We start from the raw sequence: 22527 nt of genomic DNA on the forward strand, positions 1-22527 counted from the left end.
GGAACACTTTGTGATATCACGTCATTTTTCCCCTGGCTAATGTTGTTTTCTTCCAGTGGCGATCCCCCCTGTTTCTGCATGCTCATCTTTGTCAGATGGTGCTTGGCTGGTGGTCAAGATGCAGGTGCAAAGCCCCAGGAGCCCCCTTGGGCATCACCCTCTCAGCTCAGCTGTCTCCAGAGCATCTCCAGATCTAAGTGAGATCATTAAAACACAGCCCTGCCACTGTTTCCCTGAGGTGCCTTTGCCTGCAGTCCCTTCCTGCCCAGGGGGAGGGCCTTTCCTATTTACCCACATCTTCCCTTCCCTCTCTCTCAGGAGAGTGGCTTGTGAATTGCTTTTCAGAGGATACATATTATCGAATTACCTTTCCTCATTCTAACTCCCTGATACAAAAAAATTCTTCCCACCACTATGGGGGCCATGTATCTTTTAAAAAGATACATTTTTTAAAGAAAAGGTGTTAAATTTTGAAGAAATTCTTCCTACCAGTAGGGGCCCATGTATCTTTAAAAAGATACATTTCCCTGCCTGCTCATTTCTTATTGCTGGTATAACAAATGAGCACAAGCTCCTTTTCTCATCTCTATGAAGAGGTCCAATATGGATCTCGCTGTGTGTGCATCGAGGCGTCAGCGGGGTTGCGTTCCTTCTGGAGGATCGGGGTCTGTTCTTTCTAGGGGTCACCACACTGCTCACTTGTAGGCCCAGCAACCACTTGAGGCCCACTGTGGCTCATGTCCGCACATCTCCTTCGCCAGCTGTGACCCTCCTGACTCCCGCTCTGACTTCTGAGGACCCTTGGGGCCACATTGCACCCACACCAGTAACCCAGAAGGGCCTCCCCAGGTGTAGGTCCTTTCTGTAACCACACCCACACACGTCCCTTTTGCCATGTGAGCTAACACAGTCACAGGTTCTGGGGATTAGGACCCGGACATCTTTTGGGGGGAGGGGAGCTGTTGATCACCCTACTCATTCTGCACAACTTGAAAGAAAATTACTTTAAACAATTGCAAAGTAACTTCACAACAGCTCAGAGTATAATCAACTACTAAAATATGATATACAGGTAATAAAACAATTGGGTCATAATGCGGGTCAGAAGAAACAGGCCTAGAAGAATGCTTTCCTAATTTTTCACCAGCAAGAAACAATGATCAGACTGTATTTGGATGACACCTGTCAGGGCCATGTCCTGAAACATGAGGTCGGGGAGGGTGTGTGGGGTGCGCACAGATGGGGCTGAGCCCGGAGAGGTGCCAGTGACCGCAGGCCCAGAATCCACCAAACAGCAAGGCCTGCCGAGGGTTCAGGCAGGAGGAGCCCCAGACACTAGGGCGGGAGGTGGGTGGGCAGGATGTGGCTGCGGGTGTGGGGGTCCCTGAGATGCTGAGGCTTCTCACCACCTATTTGTGCAAGTGCCCCACCATCTTTAACTCCTAGTTACTGCGTGTCCTGATCTGTAGCGTCCATTCAACACAAAAGCACAACGTTTTAACAGCAGCCTGGCAGGGACTGCAGAGGGCGGTCCGGGACGCTGAGATCAAGAAGCACGTGAGAAACGGAGCACCACCGCTGAGCCCAGAGCCCAGGGGACTATTCCCGCCCCGCCCCTCGGTGATCCCCAGCCCCGGAGCTTCCCGCTGGGGTCCTCTGCGGGGGAGGCCCGGCAAGTCTGAGCCCTGGGCCCCGCGACCGAGCTCGGGGACAGGCCGCGCACCGGTTCTCCCGGTCCTCCGCCCGCACTTTCCCGCGGAGGCGGCCGAGGCCCCAGGTCGGGCCCGGGGAGGCGAGCGGGCGGGGGACACGCGGCCCCGTCGGTGGCCGCGTGCGGGCAGCTGGTGCAGTTTCTTCCCTCGGGGCCAAGCCCGTTAGATCGGAAGTCCTTAGCCCGGCAGAGGAGCCGCTGTGCTGACGGCAGGGCCCCCGGGTCCTCCTTCCCGGCCCGCGGGGGATTGGGACCGTCTCCGGGGCCCGGAGGCCGCCCGGCTCTCTCCTCGCCGCCTCCCGGCTGCTTGGGGTGCACCCGGCTGCTAGGTTCCTGCGTCCGCTGCGGCGGCCAGGGGCCCAGAGCTCCTGTGGGGAGGGCACTCCGGATCGCGCCCGGCCCCGGGCCCTCCGTGCGAGTCGCCTGCCCCGCGGCGAAAGCAGGGCTATGTCTTGCTCATGGTCCTTTGCTGGCACCTGACATGAGTTGATTCTGTCACTATTGAATGGATGATTGAAGGATGAGTGACAGGGGTGTGCTGGAAAGGGCCTGGCTCTGCGATGATCTGGAGATGCCACACATCTTTGGAGGATTTGGAGATTGACCTAGGTAATCTCTAACATTCATCAGCTCTGACATGTATTAATCTTTGGGCTTACTCCCAAGCCTGTTCCATTTGCTCCTGGATATTTGGTTGAACATTGGTTGTACTCAGTGACTTGAGATTCAAGATTAGGCTGTGGATAAAAAAGTTAAAAGGGACAGCAGTTTGGTTGCAGATAAGTACACACATAAAATAATCTACATAATTTCTGTGATCTTCTTCAAGTTACACAATTCAAAGAATAGCCACCACAATCACACAGTCATGCACTTGGCCAGATAATTTCCTGGGTACTAAATTACTATAGCCAAAGAACCAAGTGTTATCTCTGAAGGTCTGGGAACTAGCCACATTTGGCCAATGGAGAACTTAACTTATGGCAGTTTTTATCTTTTGTTAAATATAGACACTGGAAAGGGATAGATGACCCTCCAAGGGGACTAATCAAGCAGGTTAAAACTTGTACTCTAGAAACACAAGGGATCCTCTCCATGGGAATGTCACTTTATTCAAAGCTTTCAACATCCTCTGAAATGGGGAACATACAGGGTAAAACTCTGCCAGCTATACTTGCAATTAAAATTTGCTTGTGGCTTTTTATATGAGTGGATTCTCATTCATATCTCTCCGTAGATTCCAAGATCACAATTAATGTTTCCTGAGTTACAGAAGTCAGTTCTGCATCACCTAAGATTAGGGCAGATTCAAACCCACTCTTGTGGTTTAATGTGAAAACAACCTTCTGTAAAGTGCTATAGAACACATGGTCAGCTGACTCTGTGGCTAAAATCTGGGGAAAGTCTCTCAGGGAGTTGTTTTCCTGCCAGATGTTGGATACTACAAGGGGAGAGGTTCAAGTGTGAACTTGTGTTTCCAAACAGTTGCTCTAATTAATGCCGTGTTTAATCAAAGGTGATGTCCGTTATCACCATTGTTGGAAACAGAGTCATTACTGAATGACCACACCCTTTTCTGATGTGGAGTGGAAATGCCCCAGAGCCACACACTAGGGCTGGGGGAATCTGCCCCATGACAGGTGGTGGGAGGGGATCATATTCCTATCTCAGCGAGTTTACCATCCACTGAATGATCATTCTCACAGGCAGCCCCAAGACTCCACATGGAATGTTCGGAGGGTAACTGATCCAGGACCTCCTAAGACCTGCACTAGCCCTGCAGGCCGACAGAAAAAGGGTGATCTAACTTACACGTGGCATCTTAAAATAAATAAATAAGTAAAAAACAGAGCACCAAGGTCATCAATACAGGACACAGATTGGTGGTTTCAAAGGGTGGGCTGTAGTGATGTGAGGAGTGGGCGGAGGTGGTCAGAGGAACAGACTCACAATTATAGAAAAGTAACTCATGGGGTCATCATGTGTAGCATGGCAACTATAGCTAATAATACTATTTATTTTGTGCACTTAAATTTCCTAAAAGAGTGGATCTAAAAAGTCTTCATAACACACATGGAAATTTTAGCTATGTAAGATGATGGGCATGAGATGGACTTATCATGGTGATAATGTCAGAATATATACAGATAAGGAATCATTATGTTGCACACAGAAAGCTAACATAAAATAAAAGTATGCATCAATTAATAAAAACAAGAAAAAGGTGGAAGGACGATATGCACTCTCACAATTGCTGAGAAAGATTAAGCACTGAGCTTTGCATCAGGGTCTACAGTCTTCCTTCCTCTCATCAATGGAAAGGGTACGTACAGACTTGGATACAGCAGATGGGATAGGCCTGGGGTTCTGCATTTCTCATAAGCTCCCAGGAAATGCCAATTCCTACAGATTCCTGGCTGCACTTTGAGTAGCAAGGTGTTAAAGCTCCTGAGGGTGGAAATTAACTGGGCTGGTTTCTAAGGGATCCAGTTACAATTATGATGAGTACAGAACAGGGTTTTTTTTGGCCTTCATTCCTGACAGTGTGAACAGCTGCGGGGTGAGCTGAGGTGGCGATTCCTTGTGCAGAGAAGAGGAAGATGGCAACTTTCATCAGTCTAGAAATGATGTGGTTTCATGTTCATATACCGACCTCTGCAGACACATGGAGCCCACTAGCAAAGACCTTCAGAAAGAAAGGCTAAAATAACACTATGATTTTTTAATTATTATTTTGGAATGCTATCCACAATAAATAAACTAGATTAAAACAAAATGATTTTATGCCACAGCTCAAGTGGTTCAATTGCCTGGGAGTTTTTTTCAAGTTTTATCTTTTTTTTTTTTTTTGATTGGATTGCGTCTAATCTTTTATTTATTTATTTTCAAGTTTTATCTTGAACTAATCTTGGAGGGCTCAGCAGGAACCCTTCTTAGAAGTGTCTGCAATTACATGAGGGCTTGACTGAGTGTGTCACTGCTTCTCCAAAGCCCTGGTGGCAAGTAAAACATAAATGACATAGGAAGGACCCTTTACTACACTTGTTAAAATATGGCAGGGACTTCCCTGGGAATCTATAAGTTCTTGGTCCCCATGAGGAGTAGAAAGTGAGCCTGCAGAAGACACAGATGGGCCACAGGAGAGGAGCCAGCCGAGCTCCTCGCACTCTCAGCTCCTCTGATAAAGGCTCTGTCTGACCCCCAAGACCCTCAGACACGCCTCCCGAGGGCCGCGGGTCCTGAGAGGCCTGGTGTGGGCCCCCGTGTTCTCCTCTGACCTGGGGGAGGAAGCGGTGGGCTCAGGAGAGACCCTGGGCGTGGAGTGAGGGCCCCAGGCTCGGGCTGGGCCACGCGCCGAGGGACAGCATCCCCGCGCTTCGCTGGGGTCAGCGTCCACGGGGGTAAGATGAGCGGCCCGGCCGCTCTGGGGTGTTTCTCACGGTCCCTTGATGCTTCAACAGTCCTTGGGCCCCAACAAAGCTGGCAGATGTCGGAAGTGTGTGACCTCGGGCAGGACTCAGCGGTAAAGAATCTGCCTGCCAACGCAGGAGACAGGTCCGGCCCAGGAAGCCTCCACACGCCGGAGCAGCTGAGGCCGCGCACCGCGACTGTCGCGCCGGTAGAGCGCGGAGCCGCGACTCCTGCCGCCCGTGCCTCCCGGAGCCTGTCTCTGCAGCAGGAGAAGCCGCCGCGAAGAGAAGCCCGTGTCCCACCGCTGGAGAAAAGCCCCCACGGTAGTGAAGGCTCGGCACAGCCAAAATAAATGAACAAAAAAAGTTATTTAAAGAGAAGAGGTGTGTGACCTCTGGGCCCTGAGCAGCCCCCTGGAGCCCGTGGGGAGGCTCTGGCCGAGGCCGTCTCCACAGATGAAGGTGCCGTGGGGCTCGGGGCGCAGCTGGCCCCTGATACCCCGAGAGGACTGCCCTCTTCCTGCCCACCTTCTCCGCCGGCAGGCTGGCAGGGGGGCAAGTCCTGGAGCCTGTCCTCACTCCGAAGTCTGGGTGGCCTGTACACGGGGTCTGTGTGAAGCGGCACAGGGCATTTCCATCTGTCGGTCCCTTCTCTGTCCCTCCCCGGCTTGGAAGCCCCTGGAAGGCAGGGCTGGTGAGCTCTGCACACGGTGAACCTGGGCCCCCAAAGCCCCAGCGGCAGAAGACCCTGGAGAGTGACCGGGAGAGGGAGCCGGGGTGGGTGCACCGGAGAGCGAGGGGCTCTGCTGGGAGATGGGGAGATGGGGAGGGGGCCTTCCTAGAGCGAAAGCTGCTCCCCCACAGCATGGACAGGGCCTGAGATGAGACCCAGATGGCCCTGCAAGCCTGACGGGGGAGCTGCAGGCCTCAGTCTCTGAGCAGGTGAACAGTGAGCACCTCTGGGCCTGAGCGAGTCATGGAGACTGGATTCCGTCCCTCAGCAAGCCCTGGGCCTCAGAGGGGCATCAGGCAAGACATAAGTGCCCCAGCTTGTGGCAGGTGCTCACCGAGAAAAGCCACACAGGGCCAGAAGAAAGACAAGGAGTGACGGCACAGCCTGAGGGAGTCACAGGAAATCAGCAGAGCGGTGGTTTTCAAGCCAAGGCCTCGGAGAAATGCAGTTCAGCAGCCAGGAACCCGGAGCCAGGGGCCAGCGGTAGGTGCAACAGAGAGAGGAAGACCCCCTAAAAAGGCAGATGTGAAGGCAGAGCATTCATCTAAACTCCTGGGTGATGTCAGAGGCGGCGTGGACTGTGAGGTGGACACAGCGGGTGAAGGCTGGCCAAGGAAGGGGGCAGGGGAGAGAGTGAAAGACCGTCAGAGCCTGGCTGTGGATGCCACTCTCCTTCCAAGGGAGATACAAGCCACTCAGATGCTACTAGTAGAGAACCAGTTAAAGCAGATGAGTTATCACAGGGAGAAAGATAACGTGAGGTAGAGAGGCTGTAGCCAGAGGGCTGTCAGGAGCCCACCAAGAGCGCCAGTGACAGGAGCCCAGATTGAACTCAGGAGGCAGAGACCTGGAGGGAGGAAGCCCTTCAGACCAGTCCTGGAGGAGGAGAAGGAGGAGGCAGGACTGTAGGAACATGGAGAGCAGCTCCTCCAGATGCTGAGGACCCTCGTTGTTTGGGGATGAAGGGAAGCTCAGAGAAGTCAGTCCCTGCAGGAGGAAAGACTTGAGCTCTAATCTCTGTCCAGTGTTTCCCCAGATGCTACTCTCCATCAGCTCCCCAACTAAGGCTGCATTTTAAAACTAACATGAATTACATTACTGTAACCCAGTTATGATCATCACAAACGCTATGAAAGTGTTTAAAAGCTTGATCATTAGAAATTGAAATAAACAAGTGACCAAACTGACCTAAAATAATGGGCCAATGACTTTACCATTATTCACAATAACCAAGTTGTCCATTGACAGATGAATGCAGAAAGATAAGGTGTATACACACATATTCCCTGATAGCTCAGTTGGTAAATAATCCACCTGCAATGCAGGACACCCCAGCTCGATCCCTGTGTTGGGAAGATCCACAGGAGAAGGGAAAAGCTACCCACTCCAGTATTCTTGGGCTTCCCTTGTGGATCAGTTGGTAAAGAATCCACCTGCAATGTAGGAGATTTGGGTTCAATTCGTGCCTTGGGAAGATCCCCTGTAGAAGGAAACAGCTACCCATTCCAGTATTCTGGCTTGGAGTATTCGATGGACTGTATAGTCCATGGGGTCTTAAAGAGTTGGATGCGTCTGAGTGACTTTCACTTCATTTCACTTCATACACACATATACTGAAAGATTATTCAGTTTTCAAAAAGAAGTCAACCCTGCTCTTTGCAGGGACATGTATGAACCAGGAAGGACATTATGCTAAGTGAACAAAGCCAGAGGCAGAAAGAAATCCTGTATAATGTATACGATGAATAAAATAGTCAAACTCATCGATGCAGTGTGTAGAATTGTGGTTGCCGGGGGCAGGAGAAGGAAAATGGGGAGCTGCTGTTCACCAGGTAAGACGTTTCAGTTCTGCAAGATACACACTTTCTGGAGATGTGCTGTATATACTTTGTCTATAACTAATGACACTTTGTTGTTGTGTAGTCACTCAGTCATGTCTAACTCTGTGACCCCGTGGACCATAGCCCACCAGGATCCTCTGTGATGGGATTTCCCAGGCAAAAATACTGGGTTGGGTTGCCACTTCCTTCTCCAGGGTGTCTTGCCAGTTCAGGGACTGAACTGAAGTCTCCTGTACCGGCAGGCAGATTCTTCACCACTGACCACCAGGGAAGCCCCAATGACACTGTGTTCTACACTTAGAAATTTGTTCAGAGTGTACATCTCACTAGACTACTGTTGAATGTTCTCACTACAACTTAAATATAATATCCACAGAAGATCTGAAAGGACTTACTTCAATAGACATTTCTCTAAGGAGATATACAAATGGCCAACAAGCACAGAGAAGAATGCTCAATGCAAATAAAACTCACAATGAGATACCACTTCTTACCCATTAGGATAGCAATGATCAAAAACAGAAATAAGATGTGTTGGTGAGAATGTAGGTGAAAACGGAATCTTGTGCAGAGTTGCTGACAATATAGTATAGTACAGCCACTGTGGAAAGCACCATGGCCAGTCCTTAAAAAACTGGAACTAAAGTTACCACATGATCCAGGAATTCCACCTCTGGGTGTATATTCAAAAGAACTGAAAGCAGAAGTTCGAACAGATATTTGTGCAGCAAGGTTCATAGCTGTGTGATGCACAATAGCCCACAGGTGGAAGGAACCCAGGTGTCCAGTAACAGATGACTGCATAAACAGACTGCATAACCTGGAATATTGCTCAGACTGAAAACATAAAGGGAACTTTGGCACAGGCTACAGCATGGATGAACTTTGAGAACATCATGCTAAATGAAATAAGCCAGACACAAAAGGGTAAACATTTATGTCCACTTATATAAAATACCCAGGGAGTGAAATCCTCTCAGTCATGTCCAACTCTTTGAGACCCCATGGCCTGAATTCTCCAGGCCAGAATACTGGAGTGGGTAGCCTTTCCCTTCTCCAGGGGAGCTTCCTAACCCAGGGTCGAACCCACATCAGCCACATTGCAGGGGGATTCTTTACTAGCTCAGCCACAAGGGAAGCCCATGTGGTACCTAGAGTACTTCAAAGTAGAGAAATTCATAGACACAGAAGGTGGAATAGCGGTGGGCAGAGGCTGGGAATAGGGAAATGGGGACTGGGTCAGTGGGTGCAGAGTTTGAGTATTGCAAGAAGAGTTCTGGAGCTGGGTTACACATTAATGTGAATGTACAGGTCACAGCTGAACCGGCCACTTAAAGTGGCTAAGAGGCTAAATTTTAGGTTATGCGTATTTTATCTCAATTTTAATATATAAATAATTATTTACTCATCTTTCAGTTATTCAAAAGCCCGACATTTTGCATGATGCACTCAGCAAAAAGAAAAAAAAAAAAAGTATATTTACAAATAAATAATTATTTACTCATCTTTAAGTCATGCAAAAGCCCTGCACTTTGCATGATGTACTCTGCATAGAAGTTAAATAAGCAGGGTGACAATATACAGCCTTGATGTACTCCTTTCCCGATTTGGAGCCAGACTGTTGTTCCATGTCCAGTTCTAACTGTTGCTTCCTGACCTGCATACAGATTTCTCGGGAGGCAGTAAGGTGATCTGATATTCCCATCTCTTGAAGAATTTTCCAGTTTGTTGTGATCCACACAGTCAAAGGCTTCAGCGTAGTCAATAAAGCAGAAACAGCTGTTTTTCTGGAGCTCTCTTGCTTTTTCGATAACCCAACAGATGTCGGCAAGTTGATCTCTGGTTCCTCTGCCTTTTCTAAATCCAGCTTGACTGTCTGGAAGTTCATGGTTCATGTACTATTGAAACCTGGCTTGGAGAATTTTGAGCATTACTTTGCTAGTGAGTGAGATGAGTGCAATTGTGTGGCAGTTTGAGCATTCTTTGGCATTGCCTTTTTTGGGATTGGAATGAAAGCGGACCTTTCCCAGTCCTGTGGCCACTGCTGAGTTTTCCAAATTTGCTGGAATGTTGAGTGCAGCACTTTCACAGCATCATCTTTTAGGATTTGAAACAGCTCAACTGGAATTCCATCACCGCCACTAGCTTTGTTCATAGTGATGCTTCCTAAGGCCCACTTGACTTCACAGTTCAGGATATCTGGGTCTAGGTGAGTGATCACGCCATCGTGATTATCTGGGTCATGAAGATCTTTTTTCTACAATTCTTCTTTGTACTCTTGCTGCCTCTTCTTAATATCTTCTGCTTCTGTTAGGTCCATACCATTTCTGTCCTTTATTGAGCCCATCTTTGCATGAAATGTTCCCTCGGTATCTCTAATTTTCTTGAAGAGATCTCTAGTCTTTCCCATTCTATTGCACCAAGGGCAGCTCATATTTAAATATTTCTAGACACATTCATCATATCTTTTAAAATCTTTTGGATAGCTTTAATCTTGGACATTTTCCAGCTTTACTCTTGGGAATCAGTGTGACTTTTCCTTTCAGAGAGCATTGTTTGATATGCTTGGTCTTTTCCCACAGATCTTTTCCCCAGGATTAATTAGTAGAATCAGAGAGTGAGTCACATTTTTCATCAGATGAAATGTGGATAAGAAAGAAATTTGTTTTAACATTAATATTTGTACACAGAGTGTAGAGTCCTAATCACCAAGCTTCTCACTTCTTTGCAACTCAACATGCAATAGACTCTTGTTGTAGCCACCCAGTTCCCAGGGACAGCCATGCCCATGAGTTCTGGCCAAGCTAAATTGAGTAGAACTTCCATTGGCTCTGAACAGGCCTGGCCTCTGAAAATGTCCCACAAGGCATCCTTTTCCCTTTCTAGCTGAGCGGAACAGACCCAGTGCCAGGGCCAGATTTGAAACCACCGGTTGTTGATGACAAACCTATAACTCAAAGGTACCATGGCCCCTGAATCCTTTTGTTGAAAGGAAATCAACAAGCAGAGTCACTTGACATTTGAAAGCCTATGTTCAAGTAAAGGTAAGATTGTATGATGTTCATGCAACTGATATTTTCTTGTTTATACGCTATAGTGAGTAACTTTAACTTACAGAATTATGGAATAAAAAATAAACTAAAAATTCTTTCAAATTCTGAAATAGAAAAAATTTTTTTTAATATTTGAAAAGATAAAAAATGCATTTGTTTATTTAAGAAACATTCAGCATGCTCTCTCAAGCATTGTTTTAGAATTTCAAGATATACATTTGTGCCCGCATGCTAAGTCACTTCAGTCATGTCCGATTATGTGTGACCCTATGGACTGTAGCCCACCAGCTTCCTCTGTCCATGGAATTCTCCAGGCAGGACTACTGGAATGGGTTACTGTGCTCTCCTCCAGGGGATCTTCCTGACCTAGGAATCAAAGCCGCATATCTTACAACTCCTGCATTGGCAGGTGGGTTCTTTTACCACTAGAGTCACCAAGATGTACATACATCAAGATGTATATACATTAAATATAATCCCATAATTTTGCTTTCAGACATTTATAGTCAGTATAAGAATACGAAAGTGTCCACCACTCCTGCTTTGGATAATTGAAGTTGACATATGGTGCATATGGGTGGAGAGCCAGGAGGTGTGGATCATCTTTTTTTCTGGGAACACTCTTAGCTCTGGCTTTTGACAACAGCTTCAATATAGAGAATTTTCTCAATCCACCTGGAGCCAAGGAACTTCTCAGCCCAATCTGTGAAGCCTTAATCCATAATCTGTAGCAACCAACCCAGAAAGCCCAGTCAGAACCCCTGCAGTATTAAACCTCAATTCTTCTTCTTCTTCTTGAAGTTTCTCAGTAGTGTCCGACTCTTTGCGACATCATGGACTGTAGCCTACCAGGCTCCTCCATCCATGGGATTCTCCAGGCAAGAATACTGGAGTGGGCTGCCATTTCCTTGTCCAGGGTATCTTCCCGACCCAGGGAGAGTCAGACTTTAATCACTGACTGACAGCTTCCTTATTTTAATCATCCTTCCTATTTAGAAGCAAAAGGGGGAAACCAAATATGTCCTTCAAACACATATAGAGGAGGCCCATCTTCTATCCAGTCCTCCCCCAGCTTTCCTGCATCACAATCTCTGATCACAATGTGCTTCCTTTTTCTACCAGAAAACTTTCCCGTGCCTATCCCTGACTCTGGGAGATAGCAAAGGATAGAAAGGCCTGGTGTCCTGCAGTCCATGGGATCACAAAGAGTTGGTCCCAACTAAGTGACTGAACAACAACCACCACAATGCCCAAGTCTCTGCTGAACAAAAAGGGTGGTAATTGACTCCTTCACATTATGGAGCAAGAGTGCAATAAACAGTGCTCATTCTCTTTAGGGCGATTTGTGTTTGCCTACAGATGTTAGAAGAGTGAGAACCAAATAAAAGTCAGGACAATATACGCTGCTTGTGTTAAATCTTAAACAACAACTACAACAACAACAATCCTTTATCTATCACAATATTTAAGTTGAAATCTGATTCACATAAAATTTATTCTGTAAAATGTACAACTGAATGATCTATCATCTGTTTACAAAGTTGTGCAACTATCACCACTACCTAAATCAGAGCATTTCATCTCCTCACAAAGAAAGCCACTATCTATTCAACAGTCACTTCCCCTTCCACCTTCCCCAATCTTCTGACAATCTGTGTGCTTTTTGCCCCTAATGATTTGCCTGTTCTGCATATTTAAAGTGCATGGATTTGTACAACAGTGGCCATGTATGCTGGTTTCTTACACGTGGTGCTATGTCTTTGAGACCCACCTATGGCTTAGCACATGATTCATTCCTCTGTTTGACTTGAGAATTTTCCTTTCTAGGCCATTATAATACACACACACACACACACACCCAAGTTCTTTTCTTTTTAATTGTGAAAAACTCACAGAATATAAAATCACCATTATGGCAATGTTATGTGCTCAGTCCACGTCACTAAGAACTGTGTTTGTGCAGGGACCCTCTTTGCTGCACCGGCCCTGAGCCACCAGCTAGCACAGCACACCAGCCCAGCCATGACACCCCGTCTCGGGACCCTCCATACCACCCACCTGATTAGGACTCCACACAGGCCTCCCCACGGCGGCCTAAGAAGAGAACTCCATGGGGGGTGGGCAGTGGTGGCAAAGGAGAGAGAGACCCAGGAGAAGGACAGGAGAGGCGGGTAGAAGAGCCTCCCATGCTGAGCTCCTAAGTCTCAGTCGCATGCTCGCCAGACCAGCCCTACTTAACCGCTGGGGCCAAAACCGGTCAGACTGGTGGGGAGGTGTGACCGTGGATGCCAGCAGCTTCAGCCAGACACCTGACAGTCTACACTGCAAACCTGCCAGGCCCAGCTTCAGTCCCCGGGCCAGTTGCAGAGCCCCAGAGCCCCAGCCTCATGTGGGAGGCTATGCCAGCCACACCCTCCAGAGCTCCACATCCCCAGCTCTCAGGAGAGTCCTCTGAGCTCCCAGGAGATCATGTCCACTCAGGGTGAATGACAAGCGGCATTAGGCTGGGGCCAGTTGGACGTGGCCGCAGTGAGACCAAGTTTCTCTGTATCTCTTCTGCTCCTGAAGCACCCACTTTCTGTTACTCGCTCAAGCCTTGCTTTTTCCAGGCGTCCCCCCAAATACAGCCAGGCTGCAGGGAGGGGTTTCAGGGCAGAGCAAGAGCTGCAGCGTCTCATGGTGAGCAGGGCTGGCCACAACTCACCCTCGACTCTGGGAGAGCATCACTGTGGGTCAGAAACTGACCCTCTGAAGGCACAAGCGACTGCTCCTGGATCACACTGAGGCCTTAGAACTTAGGTTTGTCTTGTGACCTCTACAGCTGTCTCTAAAGGATGGACCATGTAGCGAGGAGACAAACTGACCCCTTGTAATCACAGTCGGGTTGGTTAAGGACCAAGTGTGTGTGGTGGGGCTGTGGGAACAGGGATGGGACCTGCCTGCTTCCATTGGTTTCCCACCCCCCGCTCCCCTGACCTTCTCCTCCTCAATATCATAACCTGTGTTGGGCTTGCTTGGCCCAGACACAACAGAAGTGATCATTCAGTTACTCAATATTCAGTGGAATAGTCATGAAGTGACATCAAGTGTAAAAAGAAATAAAACTGAAAATAAAATCCATCCAGACAGGTAATGTTTTAGATGAGGTTAGTGTCAGAGAAGATCCTTGCGCCCTGGGTAAAGGCCTCCCTGAAACTCTGGCCCTGGAAAGAGGGAGAAGAAGATGACACCTTTGGTGAATGTGACCTAAGCCTGGTTTGTGTTTAACCACCTCATTGATTTGATCATTCATCATCATCACATTTTCTGAGCCCCATACTGCATTGTCGAGGTCCTCACTGGGCTCACAAGCTGGAGAGCTCATTAAAGTGTGGTTAAAGACTTGAGGGGCCCTGGGTGAGGCAGAAAATGGTGCGGGCAGAGCAGGGGATGGAGAAAGGCATTGTGGACCAGGTGAGATCTGAGCTGGGTCTCCAAGGGTGAGTGATCAGTTAGCTAGGGCCTGGCTCTGAGCGGGACTCAAATACATGATGAATGAAAACAGAACTCTTCCTGAGAGAGCAAGAGTGCCAGCTCTTCTGTAACTGAGTCCAAGCTTGTAGTGCTCACCTCATGACAGGCCAATTAACTGAGAGATGAGTTGTTGGGGCAAGGACAGCAGCTTTATTCAGAAACCCGGGACTCTTGCACCAAGGACCCATCTTACCTGAGATAGAATTCAGGCTTCTTTTCTATTTATACAAAAAGGTGTTGAGGGGAAGGGGGGGAGGAAAGTCAAATATTTCTTCATTCCAATCATCCTCCAGAGGGGATGTGTTCATTTCTGCCTCCCTGCTGTGACTCACAGGAGAGTCTGGTCAGGAGGTTTCCTGTGAACTGAACAAAGCTATTTTAGCTTGGTGCTCATTACCTGGGATGCAGGGTTCCCAGAGATGGAACTTTATGTATAAGCATATAGGCAACATTCCTTTAGCTGTTACCTCATAATAGGTAGACTATGAAGGGTCCTTGTCTATGATGCATTCAGGCCAAAGCTCAGAACTGCAGTCACACGGGGGCGATGTGGAGAGGGCCCGCGGGGTGCACACTCCACCCCCTCACAGTCTTGCTGACTAAGCAGCCTGTGTCTTGACTCCCCAGGGCACCTGTCTGGGCTGTTCTCTCAGACAGGGCTGTCAGAAGCAACAGTCAGCTGGGCTCCTCCCTGATCAGGCCCGAGGACACCAGCTGCCTCACCTGAAAGGGCTCTCAGTCATGTTTGAGGCTTTGCGACCCCATGGACTATAGCCCGCCAGGCTCCTCTGTCCATGGGATTCTCCAGGCAAGGATACTGGAGTGGGTTGTCATTTCCTTCTCCAGGGGATCTTCTCGACTCAGAGATCAAACCCAGGTCTCCTACATTACAGGCATATTCTTTACCATCTGAGCTACCAGAGACATGCATAAGAAACTGCTACTCCCAAAACTGGGGTCAGAAGCCTGGGTGTTTGGTTCAGGCTCTACGAGGCATTTCACATCCTCCTAGCATCTCCTCTCATCTCCCTGAGAAACTCTCATGTCTCAGGACACCTCTAACCAATACTCTGCTTTTGGTGGGATCTAGTGCTCAGAGGTTAATATTTTCAGCCCAGAGAGACACAGCCTGTGCTTTAGACATGAGAAACCCTCCCATCTAGCCCCAATCCATCCAAACCTCTCCCGTTCCCCAGATCCCACAGCCAGCAGACAGTCCCTGAGTCTGTTCAGCAGACAAGCTCCCACAGTGTCTGGCGCTGAGGCTCCTCCCGCCCCCGTGTCCCATCAGCCCTGCTCGATGAGCTCACAGTCCTGGGAATGGAGGGGCCCCTCTGCGCTTCTTCTGGGGCTGCTGTTGGACCTTCTTCCTCCTTCAACCAGAGCAGGGAGCTGGGCTCGTCCATGCCTGGGAGTGGGGGGGTAGGAGGGGACGAGCGGTCAGTCCCTCTGTCTCCTGCGGCCCGCGCTCTTGCCGGAGGAGGCGCTGGGGGCGGAGGGAGGACCGGGCTTGGCCTGCTCAGCGCTCAGGACTCAGGGCGCATTCGGGGGAGGCTGAACCTACTGGGGAATGTTGATGGTGACAAGCTCTTTCCATCTCTGTAGGAGCTGGTCCAGCTCACCAAGCTCTCTCAAAACTAGCACCCAGATATAAACACTCTGGCAACAGGGGGTGCGCTGAGTATTTTCCAGGAAACTCCTCTCTAACCTCTGGGAAACATTCTGACACGGTCTCTGATGATGCAACAGATGTCCGCTTTGGTTAAGAATCAACAAGGACTCACTGTTTGGCACATGGATCTCCAAGCTATGTAGCGGCCTTGATGGGAGGGGAGTTTGGGGGAGAAAGGACACATGGATGTGTATGGCTGAATTGCTCCCTTTGGTGTTCACTTGAAACTATCACAGCACTGTTTGCTAATGGGCTATACCTCAAATACAAGGCAAAAGTTAAAAAGACAACAACACGTGACCAAACACTCACGAAGACACTGGATGATTTGGACATTGGCTTCAAAAGTACATTTTGGTAACACAGAAAACTACAGTGTTTCAAAATCCTAGTTTATGATTTAGAATCTATGATATTTAGGTGACTGATCAATTGTTTAATACAAGCTAAAGGCTAACCTGTTTTAATATCATTTTCTGTTTTCATAAATTTTTCACTATAGACTGAAGCCACGGCACGTGATGTCTGTTTATCTGTCTCCCTCCCTCCATCTCCCTCTTGCTGTAGTTTTAAGATTTATGTGACCAGTGAGTTTGCTCCAGCTCTCCTGCAACACACACCTTCATTCTGTAGGAGAAGTGATAACACTCGCTTACACTAGTGTAAGTGAGGAGGTGACGCGCAGTGACAGAAGGAAGGAGACTGGTGGGAGGCCCGGCCTGGCCTCAGCCTGGGGGCTTTGCCCCGACACTCGCTACCCGGTTCACTGCTGACCCGTAACAGGGGCCTGGAAAAGCCTGTGAGGAGCCCTGGCTAAGAACCTTCATGCTCGTCTCGCCATTTACATCGTGAGCATGGAGTTCTCAAAGATCTTCAGATTTCTGAATTTTTCTGATTTCTTTAGTCTTCGTTAGTCTTCTCACCAGGGGTGTCGTTAACTAAATCAACCTACATGTTATTAATATTAACATATATTATTGGTTTATAGATATTATTATAATAAAATAATAATAGTGCATCACATTTAATATTTACTTGCATTATATATACATATGTTTATATAGCATTATGTTAAAATAAATTAAATTATTATAAATAAATTAGCATAACAATATGCGTATATATTACTCCTCAGAGGCAGGCCTTTGCCTTTTGTATCGTCAGCTCTTCCTACTGACCATATTTTGTTTGCCAGAAAAAAATGAAGACTGAGGCCAGAGTGAAAGTGAGGGGAAGGCAGGCAGAGAAGACCCAACCTGAAATTACAGGGGAGACACAACTGAATCACTCAAGTGAAAGAAGTGTGCTCCCGAGACCAACCTGAACTGCAGTCTTAGTGAGGGGAGCGGATGTGACCCCTCACCCGGCCCATTGGCCCCTTCTGGGGAGGCTGAGCAGGAGGAAGCCTCCTCCAGGTGTCTCTCCTCCGGCTCCTCCCGGGGACCCTCTCATCCTCCCCAGTCTCTGCTGCGACCTTTGTCCTTTGTTGCCAGCAGGCCCGTTCACTGCCCTCCACTGTTCTACCGGCTCTCTTTCCTTCCCTTCCTGATTCTCTGGGCTGCTACCAGCCAGGCTGGAGACGCAGGCATCACAAGACCTCCCTCCAGCCAGTGAGCTGTCCTTGCCCCGCCCTCCTCCTTGAGAGCTGGGTTAACGGGGTGCCTGGGGTTTATTACTGAGGCTTTCCTTGCTCTCAGATTCCTCCCTTCCAGATGCTGAGATGTGCAGGGCAACTAAAGACATTTCTGCATCTCCCTGAATGTGGATGCTAGATGAACCTAGTTTGCTTAGAGCAGAATCATATTGTTCTAAACAAAGATTTTTATATTCCCCCAAACAGGAAATGGTGACACCTCAAAGTCATACTGTTACATGACAAAAGCAAGTTGTAAAACAACACACATTATTTGTCTAACTGAACTAAAACATGATACTACATTATCTCTGTAAATATATATATATATATATATATATATATATATTTGAAAATGTTTTTTAAAAAGCTGGAGGAATATATACAAATGAACCATAGGTACCTTGATAGGGATGAAAGAGAAATTTTACTTTTACTCTAAATTATCCAGTTTTTTTGTGTGTACTTTTAATTCAGGATGAACTTGAACTAGAGTGTATGTTGTTTGTATTAAATAAACACTTTACATATGATTGTACAGAACTAGCTTATCATAAAAACCGAACCAATGCATTTCAGAGTCAAACAAATGATAAGCTATGTGGAAGAGATTGAATATTGGCTGAAGGGTTAATGACAGAATGAGCACACAAGCAGCACAATCAATGAAATGCGAGCTGCACACTGCTGTCTCCTCCAGTCACTAGAACATCTCTTGAACACTTGCTGGGTTTAAGTCAGCCTGGAAATCAGTTACCTGTCCAAGGCAAGTCAGAATTTATGCCAGGCCCATAGGAAAGACATGTCTTAACTAATTTGGCTGCCAATATCTCTGAGGGGAAGAATATGTACACTTTATTCTCAAAAGTTATTTTGGCCTGTCCGACAATGGATTATTTCATTAAAAACAAAACACTGAAACCAACATTTAAAACCACCGTTGTGGTGTACCTTAAAGTTTTTGCCACTTTAGAGCTTTCTCTTTTTCTGTCATCTCTTAAACACATGCAAAATAAATACAGTGGAGTCCCCAGCAGGAGCTGCTACTCAAGGAGCTCTGGGCCTCAGTCCTTACTAGGAGTTAAAGTGGCAAAGAGCATTTTTGCTCCAGAATTCTAAAGGCATTTTGGTGTTGGATAATCTGGACCTGTGGAAAGCGTATGATAGCCTGATGCTGTTTCTTACAACTGCCGCAGTTCAAAGATTTTCAATATCTTACTTTCTGTAAGCAAATATTGAGAATGCTCAGGAGAGAGCATAAATATGATGACATAACTCATTATAAATAGCATACAAGTAGAAAGTGTAGTTAGATGTGAGTCTAACTTACCTTAAATTCCTAGTTCCTGTGACTCTCAGTCCATAAGGCTCAGACTACATTCTTTGGGCATTTCTACGGAGTGGACAGTAGGTGGCACTTTCAGCCTGTTTAAAAAACAGTTCACCGGCTTTGGCTTCTTTGCTTGCTTTTTAACTGTTTTACCACCATTGCACAGAAAACAAAGTCATTTTGTACATACGTGTATGAAGTCCAGATCAATGTCTTGGGAGCAATTTCAGAACACAAAGCCATTTAACTGAATCTGTAGGAAGCATTTACAAATAACCACAGAAAAGACTTTACCTTTTTGTAGATCCAAACTGCAAAAAGAAAGTGAAAGTCACTCAGTCATGTCTGGCTCTTTGTGACCCCTTGGACTGTAATCCCGCCAGGCTCTTCTGCCCATGGAATTCTCCAGGCAAGAATGCTGGAGTGAGTTTCCATTCCCTTCTCTAGGTGTCGGGAGCCCCCGGGGTGTGCCCAAACCGTGACAAGGTCACGGGATGAGAGAGGAACCTGCAAGGCAGCTCTTTCTCACACGGGGCTGCCCCGGGGGCCCAATATGTCCCCTCTGGAGCCGCCAGGATGAGAAACGAATCTGCAAGCAGCTCTTCCCCTCGAGGTTGTCCCGGGGGCCTGGTATGTCCCTTTCTTCCTTCTGTCTTACTGTTGTTGGGCTTTCTATTAATTTTTGGAAATATAATATATAGTAATAAGGCCTCCCTGGAAAAGTCCAAGCCTTTTTTGGAAATGCTCATGATTGCTCTGGCTCAGGACATGACCATAAACATCAAGTCAGCAAAGAAAAGGTCAGAGGTATAGTCTGGCTGCTTGCTTAAAAGATTATAATGTTCTAGAATAGAAAAGAGTAGAGGCATTTAGATTTAGAAGTAGATGTACTGCATCAGTTTACTTGCTCCTTGGTTGAGAGGGTTTTCATTACTGTTATTTCCTTGCTGCTATTTGTTCATTGTTTCCCTTTCTTTAAACAACATGATATTATGGGTATTTTTGTAGAGTTAGGAAATGGGGTAGATAGATTTCAATAGAAGATTTATATTAACCAGCTTCACTGCCATTATCTCACTATTAATAGAGGTGTTTTGCTGCTTTAGAGGTGTTTTTGCTGTTTAATAGTTAATCATTGTAAATTGAGACTTTGTGGTTTCAGGTAAAGAAAAATATCAGGTTTTTCTCATGGTACTATTCTCAGAAATGTCAAACATGTTACTGTGACCCTTTCCATGTATTGTTTTATTGTCCAAAGAATTTACACTGTACCTGAGATTTGTAGGACATTGTTTTTGTTAGAGTGAAAATGTTAGGCCATTGAGGCAAGAATACTATGTACAGGACATTTAAAAATAAACTTTGTAATCAGAAACTTTCTAGATGAATGCATAGGGGGAAAACATGGGAAAGAAAAATATTGACAGATGCACGAAACTATATCGGATGTAATATGTGGTGACTTAAGGGGGAGGTAACGTTCATTCTTTACAAACTGAGGTATCCTAAAAATTAAAAAAAGCTACCTCTTCTACCCAAACTTCTGTGTGTGTCTGTCTTCTTCCTCGCCGATGCCACTCATCCCTTGGGTATTCCTGGTTCTGCCAGGGCTGGACCTCGGCATCTAGGGAATCTTCCCATCCCAAATTATCCAGGATAAAATGCTTTTGGTGTTTGTGTCACAAATGCTGTTTGCTACTTTAATTTCTGATAATGACAGAATCTCAGGTCGACCTAGGCCCTGTCCTAAACTAGTTTGTGTCCTGTAACCCTGGTCAGACACCTAGACTTTATAAAGTTTGGTTTTTCTTGCTTGGAAACAATTTGACCCAGCTGCTCTCGAGTGAAAAACAAACTACTAGACCATAAAATGTTCCAGTAGAGTACAATCAAATGCTGTTGATTCTACGTACCTCATAGGATGTTTTTAAGCCTTGTCAGCCACCAGATTCTCTTGATTCTGAAAGCTGGGTTTACTAGGGACTGGTAGCAATGGAAGTGTGATGAAATCACTGCAGCAGTGTTCTGCTCCAATGCACAGGATCTGGACAGACTGGGAACAATGATGAAATATTCTGAAGGGGTGAATCCAGGGCATTTAATCTTATCTGAACAAAAGCTTGTGCACTGACTCATTTTATGCATCACTTCAGGGCGGCCTCAGGCTCCCTGGGCTCTCCAAATCCCTCAGGTTAAGAGCTCCTGGCCCGGGAGTGAAAGAAAACAAAGGCAGCCCTTCCATCTTCCCATTCCAACCTCTGGTCCCATCACAGCCTCACCCCTGAGAGGGACGGTGGAAGCTCAGCTCTCTATCCCAGCCACAAGGCTGCCAGACTAGTTATAGGCGCAGCCCTGCCCAACGGCCTGCTGCTTCCTGCCTGCTGCCTGGCGTCGTGAGAAGGCCCCAAGGAGATCTAGAAAAGCAAAGGGGAGTCCAACTCAGCAGAGCGGCCCCGAAGCTCGAGGGAGCTAAAGAGACAGGAAGCATGAGTCAAGTCAAGGAACGACCCATTTCCGGCTGTGCTGACAACGGACGTGGCTGAAGCGTCCTGCCCCTTGCGCGCGCGTCTCTGCGTCTGCAGGCACTTCCGGTTTGCCTCACCGTGAGAGGCGACTGCTTGTCAGAAGGTAGATCTTTTCTGTCATCAATAAACTGTCTTTTCCTTGCTGTCAGCCCTGTAAGCTGGCACTATATGCTCCTTGTTCTATTGGCTGCTAACATTTCTGTAAAAGGAGATCTAACTGTCAAGAGTTCAAGATTCCAGTGGTCTGTGAAGTCCCACCACCGATCTACTCTCCAGAGTTGTGTTTGAATCAGGTAAAAATGCTCATTACAGACTTAGGATTGAACATACTAATGTGAGAACAGGAATGAATTTAGAACTTTTAGAAAGTCTAATTCTAAAGGTATTTGTTTATCTTTAAAGCCCAATGAGAAAATTTTACTCTTGCTTATCTTGTCTGAGGAATAAACATGGACAGATACTGAAAGAAAGCTACAAAGTTTGAGGCTTTGAAGAATGGAATTAAAAGAGAATGGGTCTCATGAAGAGTAACTCCTTTGGGATGGAGAAGCTGAGAGGAGAAACAAATTGATTCAAGAAAAGATCTTATTATTAGAGCTGAGGTCATCTGCCATTTAGTCAAATTTACTTTTCTGCATGCCAGATCACCTTATACAGACTTGTACAGACACACAATACAACTACCATCTCCACTGATACACAGAGGGGTGCTCTGGCCATCACTTCAGACCACCTTGTGGGGCACTCAAGATGCTCAGGACTCCATCCCATGTGTCCTGGGGAAGTGATTCCCATGAGGTCCAACCACTGAGCCTAGTTTTACTCTGTTTTCAAACAGCCCTTTAAATCCCCAAGGACAGCGCTCCACTCTCTCACCACATAAAATGTCCCCCCATGTGTCACTGCTCCTCATCAACATGGCTGCTGGTTTGATAATCAGTCTTAAGATATGGTCACCTGATCTAATATTTTTTATTGTGCTGAAGTCAGTCAAGTGTTTTATATCTTACTAGCGTATTAATATGTCAGATTCAGAGAAATAATTCAATTATGAAGTCAAATGATTGTCCTATCCGTATGAAGTATATAAATATACTCTCTGGGCA

At 46.9% G+C, this 22527-nt stretch overlaps 1 long non-coding RNA gene across 1 annotated transcript; it reads right to left on the minus strand.

Annotated features, from left to right (window-relative positions):
- Positions 1–1951: 1951 nt before the first annotated feature.
- On the minus strand, positions 1952–21168 carry LOC133041715 (uncharacterized). Its single transcript, XR_009689307.1, has 4 exons — positions 20810–21168; positions 19191–19207; positions 18897–18991; positions 1952–2448 (listed from the first exon to the last, which is right to left on the minus strand). It is a non-coding gene; the product is annotated as an uncharacterized LOC133041715 (long non-coding RNA).
- Between the last annotated feature and the right edge of the window lie 1359 nt (positions 21169–22527).

The sequence above is a fragment of the Dama dama genome, chromosome 20, assembly GCF_033118175.1.
Source record: "Dama dama isolate Ldn47 chromosome 20, ASM3311817v1, whole genome shotgun sequence".
Lineage (NCBI taxonomy): Eukaryota > Metazoa > Chordata > Mammalia > Artiodactyla > Cervidae > Dama > Dama dama.